The 20230-nt window shown below is 36.0% G+C and overlaps 1 long non-coding RNA gene across 1 annotated transcript; it reads left to right on the top strand.

Annotated features, from left to right (window-relative positions):
• The first annotated feature begins 4803 nt into the window (after window positions 1–4803).
• LOC132268436 (uncharacterized) lies at window positions 4804–9353 on the top strand. The gene is made up of 3 exons (XR_009469295.1): window positions 4804–5311; window positions 5523–5576; window positions 8897–9353. It is a non-coding gene; the product is annotated as an uncharacterized LOC132268436 (long non-coding RNA).
• The last annotated feature ends 10877 nt before the right edge of the window (window positions 9354–20230 follow it).

Raw genomic sequence — 20230 nt, 5'->3', positions numbered from 1 at the left:
GAAAACAATAAATGGATAACGCTACTTTCGTAGGGAACACGATTGCACTTAGCATATGCAACAAACTTTTTAAACCCCTAGGTTACTCCTAGTGGACGAATGAAGTCTCGTGAGGGTTTCCAGAAATGGTACCCATAAACATTAAGCTCATTCTTTCTAAAGAGGCACCAATATTGCAAACAAGTATTGGGAGAAAACTACCTCAAGTATGCAATTTTTCAAACATTTCTAAGCAATCTCCCAAAATCTCAACATCAAGCAAGCAAATATGGTCCTTCACACATCAAGAAAATGATCATGCAAATCAAAACAACTCTAGAATCCTTTTTGAGTGGACTGGCATTAAATATGTTTTTATCTTAGCCCACTAAAGAATTAATCACATCTTTACCCTCAAACTAGCACACAAATCTAGTACCGATCATCAAGACAAAAAGTGGACTTTTTATTAAAGCTTTATTATTCTAGGTGCACTTATTCTTTTCACCCGATTTTTTTATTTATTTATTTTTTTTTTTTTTTATGGTCAAAGATGGAAATATGGTGCAATGTGTTGATCTATTAAGCTTTTTAGTGATTCATGAGGTCGAGCGTTAAGTCAATGACTCCCAAACCAGACGACTTTAGGGCATTAGGCATTCAAATACCCCTACAGACTTACAAGTTCAAATCAACTAGGTTACAAATCATGACAACAACAATCTAATCATTTCCCACTTCTCACCTTTTGGGAGAAGTGCTCACTTTTTATTACTTTTGTAACTTTTTTTTTTTTTTTTTTTTTTTGAATAGAATTCAATTATTAACCTAGAGTTTGGGCCCTCCACCTTTCGGCACGAGAAGTTCAGTGTTTGATGAGACTAGAATCCCGGCTACTTAGTGAAAAGGGGTTGTTATCCACCTTTATCAAGAATGAAAGCTTTCAATGCACTACTAGCTCAATTGGGATATAACCAATTCAATAATCAACAAAGCATGTACCCTACAAATGAATGCTAGTGTGCGCTGGTGCTAGTGTAGAATCCTAGAATGAATCTCAAAACAATCATAAAATCAAGATGATGTGGACCACAAGTGCAAGCAAGATATCAATCTTTCGAAAAATTTACTCCTAAATGGCATCCATAAGGCATATAAGGAGTATTGGACTCTCAAGTTAAGCAATTTTTAAATTTTAAGTAATATAGTCCTCAAAAGATCAAAATTATAGCTAGATATGGACCAATCATAGAAATATCCCTCAAATACACAAGTCATGCTCAAAATTTTGAATTTAAAACTAACACTGCAAAGCACCATTCCCCCCAAACTTAAATGGTACAATGTCCTCAATGTGCAAGAAAACAAGAGAAAGAGTATACCAGTGCAAGTAAGCAAGAATGATCGGGACTGAAGTATCCGAAGTAGGTGGCATGGCCCCCCCAAACTTGGGATGAACTGTGGTCCTGAAAATTGGCACTTGGATAAACTCATCAGATAACAAAATGGGATTATCAGTGCACAGTGGACATGGAAGTGTAAATGGGATAAACAGATAAATAGATGAGAGAGGTATAAGGGTGGTTCTGAAAATTGGGTAGCACTCTCTCACTAAAGTCACTGTGATGCACCTGATGGAGTCAAACATACAGATATGAGAATATACTCATATGACATCCACAATAAAAATAGATATATATAAAACAAATAAAGTCACTACAACAAATTTGGGCTCTTGCCACGAAATTTTTTGCCACACGTAAAATTTTGTGGCAAAAAGTATCTTTTGGCCACAAAATTAACTTCTTGTGGCTAATATATGAGTGTTTGCCATGGAATAAATTTTTTGTGGCAAATATTAGTTCTTGCCACGAATATTTGGGACGACCTAAAAATTTATGGTAAAATGCCAATTTTGCCACGACGAAATAGGGACGACATACAAAGTTGTGGCAAAATGCTATTTGTGCCACGGAGTTCTATTCGTGGCAATTGTATGTTTCTTTTGCCACATATATATTTTCATGGCAAATCGCTTTACAATTTGCCATGATATTATTCTCGTGGCAAATATAATTTTTTGGCACGAAGTTTTTTTCTCGTGGCTAAAAGATGGATCTTGCCATGAATTATCAATTGTGGCTATGATATGCTCTATTGCCACGTAACCATTTTCGTGCCAAATCTATTAGTTATTCACAACGTTGCTTTATTCGTGGCAAGTAGTATCTTTTGCCACAAATTTTTAATTCTTGTGGCGAAATGTCATTTTTACAACGAATTTGTTTTCGTGGCAATTAGGAACTATTTTGCCACGAATTTTCAATCCTTGTGGCAAAATGCCATTTTTGCAACGAATTTGTTCTCGTGGCAATTAGGATATCTTTGATGACTATTATTATTTAGTTAGTTTTTGTAATTCCTTAAATAAGAGGCCTAGAACATCGAATCCCTAAGCAAATTAATTAATTGTTAATAAAAATCCAAAGTGGCATTTCCTTTAAATTTGACCTTTTTAAATACCATGGTGTTATTCGTTTGGCAAAAAATGAGAAAAGTGTAATTAACTATTTTCGAGGCAACGATGTTATTCATTTAGCATAATTGTGATTTTTTGTAGTTATAATTTTCTTCTGTTGTGAAATTTTAATATAAAATAACTATGTTTATTTTAATTGTTATATGAGAAAAGTGTAAAGAAATTTATTTGTTACAACTGTTTTGATATAAATAAAATATTTTAACTTATACTAACGATAAACTTATTTATATTCAATTGCTTTAATATTTTTTCTTCATATATAAAAAAAATCTAATTAGAGATGAAAATTGACAGAAGTTTACATAAATTTTCAATGGCCAATCTCAGATAATTTTTTCCACTTTTCTTTATTAGCTTTCCTAGCAATTATTTTGATATAATATAAAAATATTATATCTTATAGTGAAAGATAAACTTATTTAGAAGTAATTAATTTAATATAATTTTTTCTTTATTAGAGAAATTCATATTGTCCAGTTTACTCGATCATTCTAATTAAATGATCTGCCAATATGTTTCAAGGTAACAAATAATTATTGTCCTAAGGTATACCTAGGGGTGTTCAAATAATCCGTCAATCTGGTCTGAATCAATCTGATCCGTGTGATTCGGTTCGGTTTTCATATCTCATGGTTTGGTGATGATTTAGAAAAATAACAATTTGCTATTTGCGGTTCGGTTAACAGATTGGGTCCTGAAAAAATCGATCTGATCCGTTAACTGAACCGACAAATCCGTTTCCTTAATTATATATTAATATATTATATATACACTTACTGTCATTTATTACTGTATTTCTATTTTTTGTTTTTATTCGTTATTTAAGTTAACCCTAGGTCACTAGTTATCTCATTAGTCAATAGAATTTATACTCATTACAGGCCTTGTGCGCCTTACTCCTTAGCCCCATAGTCTTCACTCTTTGCCTCTCTCTTCCTCCTCTTGCCTCCCAATCTCTCGTCTCTCAATCCAGTACCTCTCAATCCATCGTTCACCCTACAATACATCAAAACAACGGTGACCTCTGCGTATCGAAGCAACGACGACCTCTTCGACTGGATTGACCTCTTTTCGGTGAGTTCATAAGATTTTTTTATGGATTTTCTTATTCTTCTCTTATCTGAACAAATCATATTGTTTTTTGTAATGTCCTTACTGATTTCTTCTGTTTGTCTTATTTTTCTAATATTTTTTGAAAAGATTTTATTTTGATTTATTATTTATTTATATAAAGACGTAATTATGATGATTTTTTGGTAGGTTAGGTATTCAGTTATAAAGACGTAAATATAGTTTGATTTTAATTTGTGATTTTTTTTTTTTTTTGAAAGTTATATAATTGGTTTAGATGAGGAATATTAGAATAGGTATTAGTAGCTGAATCTAATGTAACAATTTTTGTTCTTGGCAAATGACAACTATAGAAGATACTAATGTTCCAAGGTTTAAAAAGCTCAATCTGTGGGAACTGAACCGATCTGATATGTTATTTCACGAATCGGCTTGATTCGGATTGAAAGTCCCCACGGATCGGTTAGGTTTCAAATTTAATCAATCCGTGGGGATCGGATTAGATTGAACTTTACCCCCAAACTGAACCGAACCGATCCGTGGTCAGCCCTAGGTATACCAAGGTTAAGTCTCCAGTTCATATTTTGTTGACCAATACTCCCAAGTTCACATCTTTGTTTTAAATTTTATAAAAGGGGTCAAAAAATACACAATCCCCGCCTATTCTAGCAAATTAATTGTTGATGAAAATTCAAAATGGAATATTCTTAAAATTGATCATTTTTAAATCACTCATTGTCATTAAAAAAAGGGTCAAGTGCAAAAAAGCCTAAATGATATACAAAATGTGCAATTAACCCCGTTGTTTCAATTTGTGCAAATAAAGGATATGATAATTTTATCAAACCCGCCCCAACTTCGCCCCGTTACCATCCATATAGAATTGACAAACAATCTTATAATTTTAGGACTCAATTATTCTTTATTATAGCTTTTTAATATATTTTATGTCTATTCCTAATGTATATTTATTACACTACGTAGTGTTGAGTACAATTAAGTAAAAAAATTGAAGTAAAACTACCCCATGATTTTTGCAAGTAATATTAACAAGGGAAAATTACCATCAAGTCCAATTTTTCACATTAAAAAATAAATGTGTCTTAAATATTATCTCTAAGACAAGTAAATCCTACTTTTGAGATTATTTTTTTCCTAAATGACTAAATTTTCCATTTATACCCTTACAAATTAGATATATTATTGCTAAATTAGACATACATTCAGATTCTAACTTTCATACATACCTTTATACATAAATTTGAATAAAAATAAAAGAAAATAAATTTTTTTGAACTTCCCTCCAAAAATTTTCGCTACCGCGCCAAAATGGCTCAGCCACAATTGAAGTCACTTTAAAAATACATATAAAAAAAATAAAAAAGCCCTCAAGCGATATACGAAGCACATCAATTGTATCGATCGGATAGGGATTCCTGCGTCCTATGAGAGAGGTCTCCTATTCGTTCCTATTTAATTCGTTCCAAAAAAGCTTCTGTTCACGTCAAAAATAGGGATCCATTTTTGATCTCGTTGAAAACTTCTGATGATGACCCCGTTAATGGAGATCATGGGGCTGGTCAGGTATGGGGTCTTTTTCTGGGGAAAAATTGGAAACGACGACCTTGCCTCTCTTTATGGGGCCATGTCCACTTAATCAATTCTTTCTATTAGCGTTTCGGGGTGACGAAGTGAGCAGCGAGTGGAGCATGGACGAAGGTACCTTGTTACAGCCGCCTTTCTATGTGATTTTCATCCTTATATCTAACCATTTCATCAATCTCCATCTATCTATAGGGCTAGCATTCTAAACTTTTTCACAAGTTTTTCTCTTACATTTTTTGCACATATGTTTGTGCATATATATATCTATTTGTTTTTGTGTATCAATGTGAATTGATTCGTGATTTGTTTCATTTGAGAAATACAGGACTCATCTGATGCAATTTTGAGGTGAGCTGAGCCAGAGGAGTTAAAAAAACAGGTTAGGGTTTTCAATTTTTCTGATTTATTTATGAAATTAGGGTTTTCAATTTTTCTGATTTATTTATGAAATTGGGTTTTCAGTTTTTATCTTAATGGACACTTCTTAGATAGTCTTAAACTATTGATGGGCTTGCTCTGGTGTTTTTAGGTTGTGTTCCTAGTTCTGTCATCTCTTGCATTAGCAGAGTCGCAATATTATCTCTTAGTCTTGCCAAGAATCAAGCTCCACCACGTCTTCTCATTGGGCTATTTCATTTAATCAGATGGTTGAGATCATTTTGGGCATTAAGTAATTCTTGACTGCAATTATTTTGTCCATTTATTTATATCATGACAAGATACTTGACCTTGGATTTTAATTAAATGAAAAGTGAATTTTAAAAATAAACTATTTTATTATTAACAATTATAACTCAATTAAATTATAAATTTTTGTATCTTAATTACTAGATGATTCGTTCTATAGTAGAAGATATGACAAAATTTTGAAATAATTGCATGCTGAGCCACCTACGTGAAACTTAATGAAAATGTGTACATAACAAATAGTTTTAAATTATTCAATCATGTACATTAAGTCTTTGTACAAGATTTGGATTCAAAATTCTAATTTTAAATAAGCAAACCATAAAGAAATGCTTGAATTCAACTTTTAGAGACAAGCATTTTGATTATTTTACATCACATGGAAGAATTCATGGGACAAAAAAGGGCTGAAAGATTATTAAGAAACCTTTCTTTTAAATTATTACTTCAAGTGCTGGCCATGGTTTTTAAATTATTACTTCAAGTTAAAAGTTGCAGATTTCTCGTACAACTTAATTTGTTGGGAGCATACCCAATGCTTGCTTGGAGTATCTTATCTGTGCCTTCCATCTTTTCTGTTAACCTTCTTTGCTTAATTAATTAATTTGTTTACTCACTAAATACTCAACTACTACTCTGTTCTTGTACATTTTTGTACTCTTACAATGCTCTTTTTATCTTTATGTTTATATATATCAACAAAATCAAAGATTTTACTGAAATCAAAGTCAATTGCCTGTGACATTTTATTAAATTAAATCTTACACAAAGCATAAAACATCTAAAATAAAAATGTATATTTAAATAAAAATAGAAGAGATGAATTTCATAAGAACTAGTATGAGTTACATCAACGTCAATTATATAATTTAAAACTACCCTTCCTCATTAAGGAAACATGAAGGATAATTTATATGAAAGATTCGACTTTTTGCATTACTTTTGCAGAATTGACACTAATTTCAGGACTAATTTTTTATTTTTTATTTTGTTGATTCATTGTTTCGGGTGAATTCGTATTGAGTCAAATTTAATTAAATAATGAGTGATTTGATGAAGTCAAATGTATCCAAATTCTATTTCAAGTCAAATAGTTAACTCTTGAAGAATTGGAGTGGAGACATGAGACAAGTCTTATCATGTATTTGTTAAACAGTTATATCATTGTTCCACATCCTTTTTATTTTTCAATGATTTGGTCTCAAAATTTATATATCAAATTGTTCATTTAGAATTACTTGGTGTCGGGAAAGTAATGGTGAATTGAAAGAGGAATAAATGTTTAGTTGCAGCATTGTGTTTAGGTAACAATTGTACTTTCATATCTAAAACTTAATTTAAAAGATAACAGTTCCAAGTATAGAGATTTCAGTTCTAAAATCAGCATTTTTGATTTCATTTTCCAATACAACTCTTCATTTAAATTTTAACAATTCTTCAACTAATTTAATGCAAATATGAAACCAAAACAAGGCAATAAAAATTAGTAATTCATAACCAAATCTAGAGAAATGAAACTGAGAGCATATCACAATAAACTTAACATACAATACTCTAAAATATTAGGGCAAATCATGAAATTGAATATAGCATTAATCAATTTTATCATTGCACATTTTTAATGCTTTTTACTCATGCTCAAGGGGGTCACGTACTTTTAAATGACCAATTTTGCGGTGTATAGGGGGTCATGTGCCTTAAGTGACTATTTTTTTTTTGTGCATAAATGGAGGTTGGGAAATAGTTGTGGAAGGAGTTTGGTTATCATTTATTGCATTTTAATATAGAATGAGGTAACTGTCTTATGGTCGATCACATGCTACAGAAGCTGACAGATATAAAATTAAATTTAATCATGCTATAAAGCCAAAATCTCTCTATATACACACACACTCCATAAGTCGTGATAGAATTTAAACATTACATGTACTTGTAACTGTCTTCATAAGTCGTGACAAAACATTCAAAATTCTTAGTTTTCTTAGAGTTTTTTTTTCCCTTCAAATTTCAATTTGCACTCATATGTTTAGTTTGAAAGAAACATAGTTACACTAGAAGGGGTTGATGATTTTTTCAATGTTCTAAGAAAAATCATTAAAAAAAAAAAAAATGTTTTAAGAAAAATCAAACACAGATAGTTCTCATAAGATACAAGAAATAAAATGTTTTATCCTGTTTTTTATTGTGATTATATGAAATTGAATTAGAATAATATAAAAGTCCTTATCCTAAAGGATGTACAATAGCTTTAATTTCGCTTTCTTTAATTTGTTTAATAGTTGGATGGACTGTCTAAGGCGTAATGCAAGTTGAGGAAAGTACATTGGTGAAGTTACTTTGAAAAATATACATATGAGTGACATTTTTTCAATTTTTTTTGTAATGTCATGTTCTTTGACAGACATAGGTTTGATCTCCTTAAATGTAAAACCTTGTTTTGCTTGTTATATTATATATGATATAATTTCAGGCCACTCTTTTTTGTTTTGAGTTTCATTAACAGGATGCAAAGCCACAAAAGGTCCGTGATTTATTTCGTGATTGGCTATGAATGCAAGAAGCATGTTTTCTTTTCATGGACGAAAATGAATTCATTTTTATACCAATACTAGGGCATTTTCTGTATATGCCTTAAACACAGTGGTGGAAAGAAGAGTTTTATGGGAGAACATGAGACACTATGGCTCAATTTTTGTGCAGTGATTTATTATACCTACATCCTCTTGTTCATCTTTGTAGGCAAAAACCTACATGGAAATATCAAGACGGAAAAATAAAGAAATATAGGAAGAATTAGTATCTACTTAAGTATTTGATTTTATTAATTTAGTTCTCTCAAATTCTACTAACTTTTCTTCATTTCTCTTTGAAAAAAGTATTCAGAATTCTAAATGAATTTTGTAGTAGCATAACTTTTTTTTGGATTTTTTTTTTTTTTTTTTTTTTTTTTTTTTTTTTTTTTTTTTTTTTGACTTAGGCACTAATTATATCTATTCATTGTTTGTTTTGCAGATTTTTGAATGAGCTCATGTTACAAGACTTGAAGCTCTTTTTGTTTAAGATGGTTTAAGTAGTGTATGTCTAGGTCTTTGAACTCTTTGTTTAGGAATCTATAACTCTTTTTTGTCTAAGATCTTGAAATATTTTATTTAAGATAATAGCTTGCTTTGGTCCAAATTATTGGAGTTGAAATTGTTTTAGATGTTAAGATTTATTTATTTTACGCGATGAGCTTTATTATTTATGTTGTAAACAATACATTTTTTTGTTGGTGTAACTTATGCAATATCAAGTATTTATTTGTTTGCATAATCGTGTTGATGTGATAATTTTTTTTTTTTTTTTTTTTTTTGATATTATTTCTTTTGTTTATAATGTTAATAATTTACAGGTTTGCCACAAATTCTTATCATGTCACGATAAATATGTGGTTTATTTTTGGTATTTGACACAATATATATTTTTGGCTATTAAATTAAATTTTATTTTATTAATAATAGAATAGCTACGGATAAACTCCTTGGCCTATTTTGGATAGTTGTCACAACATATATTTGTGGGCAATTAAAATTATAACCACGAATAAATTCTGTGGCTTATTTTGGGTATTTGCCACGACATATATTTGTGGGCAATTAAATTTATAGCTACGAATAAATTTCGTGGAAAAAAACCTATTCTACCATGATAAATATTTTTGTTGGAAAAGGATTGAATTAGCTACGATTAATTCTTATATCGGGATTGCTACTTGTCACGAAAGTATTGTTATTTAGCGACGAAATAGTTTGTGGCAATAGAAGATATTTTATCACGAGTTCAAATTTGTCGCAAAAGGTCCACATTTTGCCACGAAATTTTTTAGTCGTGGTTATTGGCATTCTGTGACGGGGCTACGTCCACGACCGAGCCACGAGCTATTTCTTGTGGCTAAAAGGCTTTATCCATGAAATTTGAAAGTTTTTGCCACAAAGTGTCTTGTGGCAAGAACCCAAATTTGTTGTAGTGAGTACAGGTACAATAAAAATATGAAAGCCAACAAACCGGCTGTAAAAATAATAATGTACAGTGACAAAAGTAACGTATCAATAGGAGAGAGGGATCGTGATATAGAAGGAATTGGGACTCAGGAGGATGAGGTAGGACGGGCAGGTCGGGCTTTGTGGATGTCTCTGGATAGATCTCGGAACATGGTCGCGACATTTATGCAGAAGGCAGCAAAATCAGCTCTGTGGGCTGTGAGATCAGCTCGGATGGCAACAACAGCATCCTCAAGAGTCTGCAGATGTACTCCAAAGTCGGGGGTCAGATCTGGAGCCTCAGGCATAGATGAATCAGAAGAAAGCTCCTGAGTCTGCTCCTGCTTATGAATGGGTGACCTGGCTGGAGAGTATTGCTCTGTGTCATCTGCAGGGCGCTCCAAGTCAATATCTATATGATCTGTAGCTAGATGGACTGGTGCGTCGTCTGCTGCGGGACCTGCTGCTGCTGCCTCTGTTGGTGCATGTGCCTCGGCCTGTGCCTCCTCCTTCTCTAACTCCGCTACAGCCACTACTGCGTGGTCCTGCAGGCGAGTAATGATGGATCGGTAGCTCTTGTCCCAGTCCTTTTTCAGGAAGTGACATGAACCTCTCTCGGGGTGCTCCCGAGGGTGAATAGGGTAGCGCTGGTCTATGAGAATCTAAGTGATGAGGTGGCTGAATGGAAGAGACTTAGCCCGTTCGGGCGTCTCCTTGCTGATGTACTCGTCATATAGCTTCTTCATTACGCTCCAGATGAGCGCGGGAATGGACACCCAGTGCCCGATGTAGAAGGCATAGAGGGCTGTCAGATAATTGCCCCTCCTCTGAATCTTATGCCCGGCCATGTATATGTTTCGATAGAGAACGGAATCAGTGAACCATAGGTCGTCGGGAAGGAATATTCGGGTGGCGAAGGTCTTGCCACTGGCATGGTGACCTATGAGAAAAACTGCCATGTCGGCATATGAAGGCTTGTATAGCCTCGGATATGTGTCCTGAAGCTCAGGAAGACAGCGGTGTGGACAGCGGCAAGAGCGGGCTAAAGAGTTCACTGTGATGGTGATCGGATGGCCATCGACAGAAGTGACCAGCTCGACTGTGGTACGTGGGGATGACCGAAGGTTCTGGTAGAACAACAGTACCAGCCGCGGGTAGACCGGCTTTGTGACGGGGGCAAGAATAGCGGCCAGGCCCCTCTGAATGATATCACGGAAGGCAGATCGGGTCAGCGCCGATTTAGAGAAGAAGGCCGTGCCAAACACTGACTCATGGTCGATTGTCATATGCGCATATCGAGGCGTGGGCCTATCACGCTCCAGATGAGCTGGCTGAGCTGGTATAGGTGAATGCTCAGCTCTAGTATACGGTGGAGATGGTGATGGAGTGAATGTAGGATGAGCCACAGAAGTGGATGGTATATAGTCATCCTTGGCCTCTTGAGATGGTGACTGAGGTGGGGTAGTGACGACGGCCGTTCCAATACGCCAAACTGAATGTAGTGAATGTGTGGTTCAAGAAAAGCCTTTTATGTCAAATTTAAATTTATAAAAACCACTACCAACACTACTGCTGACGTAGCAAGAGTGAGTAGGGATCGTCCCAAGGGATTATACGTGTTGGAATTTCAACTTCGACTCTAGCGTACCAAATGATTGCAAAAGAGAATTGGGTTGGTTGATTACTTCTAGAAAAGAATTAATTAAAATGCATTAAGATAAAGAGTAAGTAAGAAGGAAAGGTCTTGGGGTGTAGAGATCACCACCAAACAATACTATTCCAAACCATAATCAAGTGACTAATGAGGGAAATGAATGCGTTGCAACAATATTGTGTGTATAAAAGACATTCAATTGGTAAGGGTGACTCAACAAGTGCAAATTGTCTCAATCAACATGTGTGAGGCCACAATACATCTATTGGTAGAGGAATATATTGTCTAGACATCATGTGAAGAGAACAAAATATCAAATCAAGTCATTGAACCTTTCATTAAGCTCATAGTCCAAGCAATCCATAAGGATGACTTAGTTTAACATGCATTATCTAAACATCATGTGAGAGGCCACAATTTATCTATTGGGAGAGGAATAAATTGTCTAAACACATGTGAAAGATACAACATATCATAACTAGTCATTAATCCTTCATTAAGCTCACAATCCACATACAACACAATATTAGAGGAATATGCCATTTGGACTCACAAGCATGGAACATCAAACATCAAGAGTAGATTGTCCTCCCATCTAACATTATACTACCACTACACTAAATCTACACTACTAGCATGAAAATAAAGCTATCTAGACTAGGGGAGAGGCACAAGCCATCAAGAATAGGCATAAACCATCAAATGAACCAAAATAGCATTCATTAAGCATATCATCTTGATAATCTCTAGATCTATTGCATCAATACACATAAACATGCATCAAAAACACTAAATCTAGAGATAAGCACATGAATATCCCACTCTAGCATACATAGACATATGGGTAGAATAGAATAGTCAATTGGAAGCATTAAACCATACAAACCATGAAATAATCAAGATTTATATATACATGAATATCAAGATGTATCATACAACACTAATCCCTCAATAATACACAAGATTAAAGTATAGAAAGCATGCTTGGGGCTAACTCTAGCCCCAAGAGGATGTCTAGACACTCATGGTAGTGATGATCCAACCCTCAAGGGCTAACTCCATGGCTGCTCCTTGTATTTGGTGAAGATCTCCTCCAATGGTGCTCTAGCTTCCCTCCTTCCTCCTCTCCAAGGAGAGCCTCCAAGATGATTTTCAATGTGTGACAAGAGACTCTAGACTCCCCTTCTAAAAAGTGTATCATATTCCTTATATAGGTAGGTCAAATACACCCTATGATGAGCTGTGGTCGTGCAAGGCATATTCTCCAATGATTGGGTGAAGGACGGAATAAATGAGCTGGACTTTAACTTTTTCTCGCTGGAGGAAGTTCGATCGATCGAACCTTAACTTGGATCGATCGAAGATGGGTTCGATCGATCGAACTGCATCTTGGATCGATCGAAGTGGTCTGACTCCTCCGGATAAGGACAAGGCTGAGATATTTCGAAGATATTTATGGGAAAAAGGACAAAAGTGGTTGGTAGGCGTACAGCTGTGGATAAGATCAATCATTTGAATAGGACAAAATAGGGTTCGATCGATCGAAGGTGATGTTGGATCGATCGAACTTGGAATTTCAGCAAAGGCCAAGGTTGGATCTATCGAGAAGTACTGTGATCGATCATAGATGTTCGATCGATCGAACTCTAAGTTGGATCGATCGAACTTTTCAGCTGCACAACTTTGATTCCTTTTTGCTCCTTTCTTTCTCCACTTTGCTCCCTCCTTTAGTTTATCTCAGGATTGCTTCAATTAAGCTCTTATTTGGCTGAGTTAGCTCAATTTTGGGATTAGTGCCTGAAAATATAAATAACACGTAATAAGTCTAAAACGGCAAAGTAAGATAGATAAAGGTACTAGAATGCTTAAGCTTAACGGGTTTAAATGCGCACTTTTCAGTGCTCATCACACCCCCAAACTTAAATATTGCTAGTCCCTAGCAATGAACTAAGAAGTAAATGAATGAAATGAATAACTAAACAAGTATAAACTGGAAAGCAAGTAAAATGATAGCGCCACTTTCGTAGGGAACACGATTGCATTTAGCATATGCAACAAGCCTTTTAAACCCCTAGGTTACCCCTAGTGGACGAGTAATGTCTCGTGAGGGTTTCCAGAAATGGAACCCACAAACATTAAGCTCATTCTTTCAAAAGAGGCACCAATATTGCAAACAAGCATTGGGAGAAAACTACCTCAAGTATGCAATTTTTCAACCGTTTCTAAGCAATCTTCCAAATTTTCAATATCAAGCAAGCAAGCATGGTCCTCCACACATCAAGAAAATGATCATGAAAATCGAAACAAGTCTAGAATCCATGTGAGAGGTCCGGCATCAAGTGTGTTGCTATCTTAGCCAACTAGAGAAGTAATCACATCCTTACCCTCAAACTAGCACACAAATCTAGTACCGATCATCAAGATAAGAGAGTGGACCTTTTATTAAAGCTTTATTGTTCTAGGTGCGCTTATTCTTTTCACTCTATTTATTTTATTTTATTTTATTGAGGATCAAAGATGGAAGTATTGTGCAATGTGTTGATCTCTTAAGCTTTCTAAAAGATTCATGTAGCGAGCTTTAGGTCAATGACTCTCAAACCAGATGGCTTTAGGGCATTAGGTGTTAAGACACCCCTACGGACTTACAAACTCAAATCAACTAGGCTACAAATCAAGACAATAACCATCTAATCATTTCCCACTTCTCACCTTTTGGGAGAAGTCCTCACTTTTATTGCTTTTTTGCAACTTTTTTTTTTTTTTTTCAATTCAATTATTAACCTAGAGTTTGGGCCCTCCACCTTTTGGCGCGAGAAGTTCACTGCTTAATGAGGTAAAAATCCCGGCTACTCAATGAAAAGGGGTTGTTATCCACCTTTATCAAGAATGAAAGCTTTCAATGCACTACTAGCCCAATTGGGATATAACCAATTCAATAATCAACAAAGCATGTACCCCACAATTGAATGCTAGCGTGCGCCGGTGTGATCGGTTGGTCAATTAAACATCAACCTTCGCAATAGCACGAATCATTGTAAAATAGGGCTATTGGTCGGGTAAGTCGAACCACTGGGACTGCGCTAGTCTAAGGCAACCTAAGTGTTTAGAGTCATTCTTAGGATGATGAAGGGGTGTTCATAGAGGTTGTGTTTGTTGTCACTTAACTACAAATTCAGAATGCATACAACAATAAATTGAAGGAGATTAAAAGAGAAGATTTAGAGAAGGAAGTCTAGGGAAGTGAATCCGCTCCATCCCTAAACACATGCTAGATTAGAGCTAAATTGGGGAAACAACATAAATATGTGACCATGGAATGCTACAACCAAAATTGCTACATTCCTTCAAGAAATTCATGAAATCAATGGCAAGTATAACCTATCAAAGATGCACATGTTTGAACTACCTAAACTAGTGTGTAGCCTTGGACATGCTTACTAAGTTAGAGATTATCAAGCCTTTAATCACATGATAGGAGCACATGAAGTCAAGAGTCAAGAATAGTCCATCAAAGGAGGGTCCTAAGCTATGGAATATCAAGATTCTCATACAACATGCCAAGAAACCCATTTCACAATCTCATTTCCAATGTCACTATAGAAATGCAAGGCATACAATCATGAGAAAATATTATCTAAGACAAGATAATACATTCATCATAATCATTTATAAGAAATTATGTTCATTACATCAAGTGTAACTCTAGATTGTGAAATAATCACATATATACATCATTTTCCCCAAAATAAACTAAGGCTAGAACATGCTTACTAGAGAGGGCTTCATCACCTCCCTAGAAGAGGGTTTAGTTACCCATGGTGGCCCTAGATTGAAGAAGAAGCTTGATCCTCATCTCCATTTTCGTGCACCCTCCTTGAAGCTTCAAGAACTCTCCTTCCTTTGCTCTCTTCTCTCTCCTCTAATCTTGTAGAATGAAGCTCAATGATTGTGTGGCTCTTATCCCTCTTATCTACCACCAAAAGGCCACCAACCAACATCTCCAACCACTTCATTAAAGAGGAAAACAAAATGAAGAAACCAAGGTGCAAGTGGGCTGAAATGAGCCATTTCTGAAGGGCATTCTGCCCAAAATTCGAGCACTCTAAGCAAGGCCTCGAGCACTCGAATTTAGTGTAAAAAGCTCCATGCTTCACTTGCTCCGCCTAGACCTACTTTGGTTAAACAGCCATAACTTTGCGCTCCAAACTCCGAATGATGAACCGTTTGAAGATTTAGAAAGCTAATTCAGAGCTCTAAATATTTTATGTTTTGGTGGAGATCCAATTCTCAAGGATGGTTGGTCGAAAATGAAGATCAAGGCAGAATTTCATTGCTGCCAGGCAGTTCTGCGCACCTCTGGTAACAAGGCCATAACTCTCTGCTCCAAGCTCCGAATGACAAACCGTTTGAAGATTTAGAAAGCTAATTCAGAGCTCTAAATCTTTCATGTTATGAGGGAAGTCCAGTTCTCGAGTTTGGAAGGTCAAAATGGCGAGCAAAGTCCAGGTTCTACTGCTGCCAGAATTCAGCATTGGCACCTTTTGTTGCTCAAGATTCCACAAGGCCTTATTCTTGTTCCATTTTGGCCAATGAACCTGAAAATGCATAAAAACATAGAAATGAAGATAATCTACATAAATTAACATACAACGGACTTTACTAATGCAATTTAGGGCGCTTGAATATGTAATATTCGGCGCTTATCACACCCCCAAACTTACATTTTGCTAGTCCCTTAGCAAAACTACAATGAAAAACTTAATGAAAAGACAACCATGGGCTTGCTACTACAAAAATATCATCCATGGTAAAATAAGATATATACATTGCTCAAAAATAACTTGAAATAGAAAAAGAGCTGGAGATGGGGTCATTGGGAAGACTACCTTGCATATATGAAGCATTGATACAAAAATTGGCTAAATACATTTCCACATATATGCATCAACATCAAAGTCTATATAAATAACTCAATTATCATCTCTTGAATGGAAATCAACTCTAGCTTCAGTGAAAGTGAATTGGATTCTCAACATGCGGCTTTTACTGTCTTTTCCAATTCCAAAGCATAAGTTTTCAAATCATTGAATTCCCCTTTAAATGAGGTCCCTAAGGCATGATTTTATTTACAAGACAACTTTTGTTGCTTGTTGACAATTTATTGTAACTCATAAGCGAAACATAGAATGGTTGTGCAATGCTGAAGTCCCTTAAGCTTTCTAACCAACCTATGTAGCAAGCGTTAGGCCAACAACTCCCAAACCAGATGGCTTTAGGGTGTTAAGTGTAGAGACACTCCATAGGGCTTAATAACTCAAGTTGGAAAGTCTACGAACTCCAACGAACCATGTTTATTACCAGTTTATTTTTTGAATGACCGTGCAATGTTTAAGTCCCTTAAGCTTTCTAACCAACCCCTGTAGCAAGCGTTAGGCCAACAACTCCCAAACCAGACGGTTTTAGGGTGCTAAGTGTAGAGACACTCCTAGGGCTTAATAACTCGAGTTGGAAAGGCTACGAACGTCAACTGATCATTATTTTCTTTCTTTCTCAGTTTTTTTTTTTTTTTTTTTTTTTTTTTTTTTTTTTTTAAGATTCATGCCAAAAGTATTCATCCATTAGGTTCATCAAATCAGATTAACTAGGGCAAGGTCAAGGTCAATCAAGTTGCATGCCTCACAGTTAAGTTTCCAATGTGCATCTGTGCATTGTGAAGCTTAAAAGAGTGTCAAATCCAGCGAGAATTTAATTGAGACATTTATACAGACTAATTTGAATCTACATGATCATTTCAACTCAAATTTTCTTTATTTTCAAAAATATCAGCTGCTTCTATGCACAAAGTTTTAAACATATGCTTTCATCTCCAACAGGTTTCAAATTCCATTATCATTGCTTAGCAAAAATGTAAAACCAAAAATACATAAATGCACCCCCAAACTTAAATGTCACATTGTCCTCAATGTGAGAAGATAAGCAAATGAAAATAAGAACAGAGAGGGTTAAAGAACAATAATACCAAGCGGAGTGAGGAAGGCAAAGGTTTCCATCTATGTGAATATGCAAGTGCTTCCCCCAAACTTGGACATGAAGACCTAGCAAAACACAACTAATATACACATGTAAAAGCATAGGCTCTTAAGAAAAATTAAAACAAAATTAAAAACACTAACCTGAATTGTAGTGCAAGATAAAAATCCAAACAAAACACAAATGCAGACATTAGCCACAAGTGTAAAATGGATAGCAAAAGAATGCCAAAAGTGTGCCAATTTTTTTTTTTTTTTTTTTTTTTTTTAAGACATGCATGAGGGTGTTGTGGAGGAATTGAGGATGGGGTTGATTGAGTGTGAAGGGTGGTGGGTGGTTAGGGAGTGAAGGTGCCGAGAGAGAGAAGGCTGGTGTGAGGGTTGGTTGGTGAATGAGAGAAGGGTGAAGGTTGGGGTGGTGGTCGGTTTGGTTGGTGTGTGCATGGTGTTGATGTGAATGGTTGGGATTGTGTTGGGAGGGTGGCCGTGGAAGACATGCATGGTTGAGGATGATGAGGGGTTGCCGAGAGGTTAGTTTGTGGGTTGAGGTGGTGGAAGTTGAGGGAAATGAGGTGTGGGTTGATGATTTGCCGAGAGGGGTGGTGTGGTATGTTGCCGAGAGAGAGGGAGTTTGGTGGTGAGGTTGAGCAATCTCGAGCACTCCAAATAAGAGCTTGGGGTGCTCGAAATTTTGGCAGAGGGCTCGGCTGTTGAGTGAGAGAGCTTGGGTGAGGTTGAGCAATCTCGAGCACTCCAAATAAGAGCTTGGGGTGCTCGAAATTTTGGCAGAGGGCTCGGCTGTTGAGTGAGAGAGCTTGGGTGAGGTTGAGAGGGGGTTCGAGCACTCGAAGTTGGACTTCGAGTGCTCGAAAAACTGGCAGTGGCTGTGGAAGGAGAGGGAGATGCCGAGAGTTGGGTTGTGGGGATGGTGGCATGATTGCATGCATGGGGAAAGGTTTGTGGGTTGGAGTTGAGGTGGTTGTGTGGTTTCTGGGTTGATGGTGGTTGGGTTTGCATGGTAGTTGAGTGTTGCAGAGAGATGGTGTTGGATGGTGGGAGATGAGGGAAGATGGAGGTGCATGCATGCATGGGGCTTGCATGCATGCATGCAGGTCGTGGGGATGGGATCATGCAAGGGGAGTAAGGTGGTTGTTGGGATGGTTGGTTAATGCTTGTTTTGTTGCAGGAGGTTGGTTTGGTTAGTCGAGCAGGTTTCGAGCACTCGAAATGCCTGCTTCGAGTGCTCGAAATACAGGCAGAGAGGAGAATGGTTGCATGGTTGTGTGGGATTGGCGAGCACTCAAAATGGAAGCTAGAGAGCTCGAAGGGAGGGCAGTGAGCTTGGGATGAGATTGGTTCACATTTCGAGCACTCGAAAATGGACTTAGAGCGCTCGAAATACAAGCAGCAGCCTCGGAATGGTTTTGTGCAAGCTTCATAGAGCTTTCGAGCACTCCAAAGAGGAAGTAGAGTGCTCGAAATGAAGGCAGTAGCATTGAGGTTGAGAGATGAATTTTTGCATGCATTGTAACATTATGCAGTGAGGTTGAGAGATGAACTTTGCATGTCATTCCATTAGGTGCCTCATTCTTATGCATTGTGAATGTATACATGATCAACTGAGAGCTGAAGAATTGATAAAACCTTGCAACATGCTTCCAAATCAATGCATGGATGGATTATTTTCACCTTGCATGCATGTAAAATAATGAAACTTTGCATATTAATACAATCCAATGCATGGATGGATAATTGTCAAACTCTACACTTCATTGCAATGCAAGGAAAATTTTGAAAATTTTTCAGATTGTGCAATTTTCCTCCAATGAACTTCATTCCATTCCATGGAAAATTTTGAAAATTTTGTTTTTAAACTTTGCAATTTTTTTTTTTCAAACTTTGCAATCATCTCAAATGCATGGAAATATTTTTTTTTTAAAACTTTGCAACTCCATTTTAATTCAATGCATGGAAAAATTTAAACTTTGCACTTTCATTCCAATGTAATGCATGGATGGAAAATTTTGAAAACTTTTCAACTTCTTTCTAATGCATGGACAATTTGGAAATTTTTTCAAAATGTAGCACCTTTCCAACGCATGGATGATTTTGAGAAACCATGATCCAACAATGCATTGAAGATGAGAGGCTATGCATGTGAGTGCCATGTCAAAAGTCCGAGAAAATTGCCTGATAGAGCCAGAAACTTCCGGGAATGAAAACAAGAGTTGAGAAGGTCTAAGAAGTCAGTCTAAAAATGTGGAACACAACTTAAGATAGTTCCAGAGAAAGTTAAATTTTGGCATTCCTTAACCATTTCCCATAAAATTTTATAGCTCAGGCAATTGAACATTAGGGAGGCATTGAAGTCGAAAGAATTACTCCCCATGGGTGCTAAATTTAACGTCGATAGCTAGATGCACCGAGATCAGGTTAGTCCTCCTTACCCTATACCATGTCTCTCTAGAGAGTCATAGGTCCCCAAATAGGATAGTTCTTTTAAAAGTGGAGGAGGAAGACTTTGAAGACAAAAGTGGAAAAGAGGTAACGGAAAGACCTCAACCCACTCTTCTTTCTCAATGAAGAACTTTGAACTATGGGGATGATTTGGATTATAGGAAGATGGATTAGGTGAGGGTGCACC

The sequence above is a fragment of the Cornus florida genome, unplaced genomic scaffold (genome assembly GCF_030987335.1).
Source record: "Cornus florida cultivar Cherokee Brave unplaced genomic scaffold, ASM3098733v1 CherokeeBrave_3.0.0_Hap2_Chr08, whole genome shotgun sequence".
NCBI classification, from domain to species: domain Eukaryota; kingdom Viridiplantae; phylum Streptophyta; class Magnoliopsida; order Cornales; family Cornaceae; genus Cornus; species Cornus florida.
Note: the sequence above shows the minus strand (reverse complement) of the source record. Positions and strands in the feature narration are given on the sequence as shown.